Source organism: Penaeus vannamei, chromosome 7, assembly GCF_042767895.1.
Source record: "Penaeus vannamei isolate JL-2024 chromosome 7, ASM4276789v1, whole genome shotgun sequence".
In the NCBI taxonomy this organism is placed as follows: domain Eukaryota; kingdom Metazoa; phylum Arthropoda; class Malacostraca; order Decapoda; family Penaeidae; genus Penaeus; species Penaeus vannamei.
Genome location: NC_091555.1, coordinates 28115862 through 28120928, shown reverse-complemented (window position 1 = coordinate 28120928; position 5067 = coordinate 28115862).

Sequence of the window (5067 nt, the reverse complement as noted above, 5' to 3'; positions counted from 1 at the left end):
TTTTTTTATATATAACATTAGCGCACAGTAGGCTTATCCTTTATTTTTGCTATGGAAATTTCTAATATTACAGTCTTGATATCTTGCTTGAAATGGAATTATATGTTTATATATAAGACTTAAGGGGACCGTCGGCAAGACATTCAATTTTATTTGATTTTTGCACATAACTACCTTACAGCAACAACTTGTTCAAGAGCGTTTTTTCGATTTCGACCATATTTTTTTGTGAATTTTTGAAGTAGGAGACCAAGAAAAAAAGGTAAAATTTGTCTTACATTGACGAAAATTTTTTCGAGATATCGGCATTTTACGTTTTCTTCATCTTTCCAAGGCTATCTTGATATCAACAAAACAAGGTATAAGATTAGTCTTCCTGCACCATAATCCTGTATCATCTACCTGCATTCCGAAGTCTTGCAGACATTGCCAGCACGTAACGGTTTCTCAAAATCTTACGTATAGTGCGGAGTGGTGGCAGTGATCTGGGGGTCTATAGGCCTACATTGACCATTTTTAAAAATTTCTCAAAAATCCCCCCAAAATCATACAGCCATTCCATTTCATGTTTGAATAGAACTATCTTTCTACTATTATATGCAGAAGCCATTTTTTAGAAGACCTTACTTTTTTCTTGGTGACTATTTTCCGGTGACTATTTTAACACCCTAATAGGAGATTTTGAAAACATATGTCACTTTTACAAGAACCACATGAAAGTGTTGCAAATCCTTATGGCAGTATGTGATAGAACTATTATTCAACTACAAAATGAGCCATAATACTTTAAAATCGGACCGAAAATACGTGTGCTATGCGACCTAATAATCGCGATCTTATTCCTATTTATCATGTTTACATTTTACATGGCAAATCATGTACAGAATACTTGTATTTGATATCATTATCTATCATTTAACTATTATTGATGCTCTAATGGGGTTTTACAACGTGCAATATTTGTTGATAGAATATTTTTTCTCCAGTCGGACGGGTACCAAACGCATATTTTTCCCCGCTCGCCGGGCCGTCCTGGACGATGAAAATCGTCTTTTTAAATCTGCGGAATAACTACGGGGTCACGTAGCCAAATTTCACTCTCAGACCCCGTGGAAAGACGAAAAACAACTACATGGCGATGTGAAATATGTATATGAGGTATATGAGCACATATAGATCATTTTCGTGTACCCCATGACCTTTTGTTTATTCATATTATTACTTCCATTTGTTTCTTTCTTTGTTTGTTGATTGTTTATTTGTTGTTTTTTGTTTGTTAGTTTGTTTTTCTATCTTTCTAAAAGTTATGAACACATTTTAACGAGATTTTAACCAAAGGTGAGTTTTAACCTAACTTAGAGCTTATTGCAGTTTGGTGGTGATGTGGACCATGGTTTGGATCAAGGAATTAATTTTTTCTAACTCGAAAAGTTATTAACAGATTTGAATAAAAGTTTTACCTGAGGTTTGTCTTAGCCTAATTAATATTCCATAAAATTTTGGTGGTGATCCGGAACATTTGGCAAAAGTACCCCCCCTTTGCATTTTCGAAATGTTTTGCTCATAGATCAAACTATGTATGATGAAAACAAAAAAAAAGAAAAAAAAAAGAAAATATACCATATGAATAACATATCATGTTTAGTTATTTGTATGGAAAATTTCTTCATTATCGTTTTTTGGACGCTTGCCGGATTTTTTAAATTATTCCGAAAAAAGGAGGTTGGTCTCATCTTATGTGAAATTTTATAAGCTTTCAGAAAACAACCTCATTTTTAAAATTATCTCTAATCATTGCGTCACAATTGCCGATTTTCTAAGGTAACATCAAAAACAAAATTTTAGTCGACATCGAAAATCGCTGCTACCACCTAAAAAACAACGGTTGGGCCTTGAAATTTTCAGGGGAGAACCAGGGGCCTAGAAACTCCTTGAAATGCATTAAAGTCAATTTTGGCAAGAGGGGCGAAAATCGCCGAAAAATCACCAGGAGTCCCCTTAACCTTAGGAGGGAGGAAGCCATGCTTTTTGCCAAGTAGCCAGGGATCTGCTAATTTTAAACGTTATATTTGTGAAGGCGTAATGCTGACAGCACAGAAATATTACGATTTAGTTTATTGACCGTTTGGAATTTCTTTGAAGAGTTGCCTATTGCCATAGAAAGTACGGAAGGATATGTCTTGAAATAAGTTAACCTGTACCATAAGCTGTGAAGGAATAATAGTAATAAAGGACAGCTGCAACAGGGAGTTTCAACTATTCCTAAAGACTATTGGAAGGGCAGTAAGTTCGCCTACATTTTCAAGACTTAGTTTCAAGACTTATTGGGTAAAGTTTCAAGAAAGAAAGTTTCAATATTGATCCAGTTTCAAGTCTGGCTATAGGGTGTATAAAGACATACACCGAGAACAGTATCAAGACCAAATTTCAAGTATGGGCTTCAATGTACGAGTGTTAGGACCCTTATAGAAATTTCAAGATTTGCTTGAACTTCAGGACTTCTTCAGTATCAAGACTAAGAAGGATTGGTGCATAAGTTATTGGAGACCCACATGAGTGAGCTGTTATAGTGAAGATAAATGTGGGCAACGTTTCAGCATCGAGGACAGGGTAATGCTACAACCCAGGTTAGGTCTGGTTAATATTATATTGAGCTAAAGTTCATTAGTTACAATGCTATAATTATGGTAAAGTATTAGTATTGTGTAATAAGTGCGGTAATTTTCTATATTACCTTCGCCTCTCCGATATCAACGATTTTGGTATCGATTGATTCCTCTCACTGTCCACATTGCAAATATATAGTTTTTTTTATTGCGCGGGAACCCCCCGTTAACGACAAACTTGGCCCCGATATCAGGGGAGGGCATGAAAGGTTCCAAGGAAAATGCGGGGTTAAATAACACTAATAATATAATCCACAGTGAAAATAACCATGGTTATTCACATGATTTTCCATTGCAGGGGGCTGTGCCCCCTGCAACCCCCCCTGGGGGGGCTGCCGCCCCCAAACCCCGCCGAGGACACAAAACCTTCACCTTGAACAAGGTATACCATGAATAGAAGAGCGGCGGTGGCCCGCCCTCATCGGGACGGCGGGTTTTGCGCCTTTTTCGATGCATCTAGTTTGTGTGCGCTCTATCCTGCCGTGAAGATGTGGGGGATATTTTGTGTCCTCGGCGGGGGTTTGGAGGTGGCAGCCCCGTGCAGTGGAAAGTCATGTGAATAACCATGGTTATTTTCACTGTAGGTTATATTATTAGGGTAATTTTCTATATTACGTCCGCCGTTCCGGCATCGTCGCCCCTGCTATCGGGGCCAAGTTTGTCACTAACAGGGGGTTTCCGCGCAATAAAACCTACATATTTGGGTTGTACAGAGTAAGAGGAATCCAATGATACCAAAATCGTCGATATCGGAGAGGCGAAGGTAATATAGAAAATTACCATGGCCTGACAAGAAGTTGCAACTAATTGTTTTCAATGCCTTTGATGATATTAATGTAATATGTCTGACATTATGGAAAAATCTCTTGACGGAAAGAGAGTTATAGAGAAAGATGATAGTGTTGTATACAAGGCAGCCATAAATATGGAAGGTTGTGAATCAGATTTGAAGGAAATACTAAATATTAGGCCTGAAGACAGTGTATCCAGGGTGTCTTATAGGTCACAGGTTTCCCATCAGTCTAAGGTCTCGGGTAAAGGTTCTTGTGCTATGAGTATATTAAAAGAAGTCATAAATCAGGCTGGTTTAAAGGCTAAAGCTGCTTTTCTAGAAGAAAAGCAAAAGAAAGAGTTAGAAGAATTTGTAATTAGACAAGAAAAAGAACTCTTGGTTATTAAGGCTCAGATAGAGAACAAGCAATCAGAACAAGCAATCAGAAATTTGGAGAGTAGAGAAAATGGTAGCAAACTATCAAGTATTGGGTCACATATTAAGGTTTCTAGGATAGACCCAAATGCCAATGATTTTCAACCCAAGTCAATTAATAAAGAACCAGAATGCAGATTTAAAGAAAATGTACAGGGTTCTCAGTACCATGATTCTAATCATAATTCAATGCTGATACAGGAAAATCTTGCAAACGTACTGCCTGATACAAATTTGATGAATACTTTGATATCTTATAACCTTAGGAGTTTAATGCCTAAGGCAGATGTACAAAAAAATAGTGGGGATGTAACTCAGTACAAATCTTTTATTAGATCCTTTGACAGTATTATAAATAATAGACTTACGGATGATGAAGAAAAGCTATTTTATCTAGAATAATACACATTTGGTAAACCAAGGGACATAGGGTTTGTGCTCACATGGCACCAGGAGAAGGTTATAAGGAAGCTAGATATCTATTACACAGAAAATATGGTGATCAAGAAGTTATAGCTACTGATGTGGATAAAATCTTGGAGTGGCCAAGGTTGAGGGATGATGACGTTGAAGGGGACCGTCTGTTTTTTTTTTTTTTTCAATCTTTCGATTTGTCTTGCCGAGAAATGATGAAAAATTGATGAAACTCACACCCTTTTATTTGGGCCCCTTCCCATTGCCTGTGGTCGATTTTTTTTTTAATCGTCCAAACAGTTTTTGAATTATTGTCAAAAAACGAAAAAATTTGAAAGTCGGCAGGTTGAAAATGCAGCACCTGGGTAAAACGATTCCGACTTCAGAAACGGCAAAACATTCACTTAAATTTGATTTTTGCACAGAACTACCTTATATCTACAACTTGTTCGAGAGCGTTTTCTCGATTTCGACCATACATTTTGTGAATTTTTGAAGTAGGGGACTTCAAGAAAAAAAAAGATAAAATTTTTCTTAAATTGACCACTTTTACAAGAAGTACAGGCAAAAATTGCGAAAACGCTCTTGAACAAGTTGCAGATATTCTATTTTTCTACAAAATGAGCCATAGTATGTTAATTTTGGACATATGTGCCCGGAATCCTTTTACCCACCCCTAAAGGTGGAGTTCCGAGATACCGGCATTTTACATTTTCTTCATCTTTCCAAGGCCATCTTGATATCAACAAAACAAGGTATAAAATTAGTCTTCCTGCACCA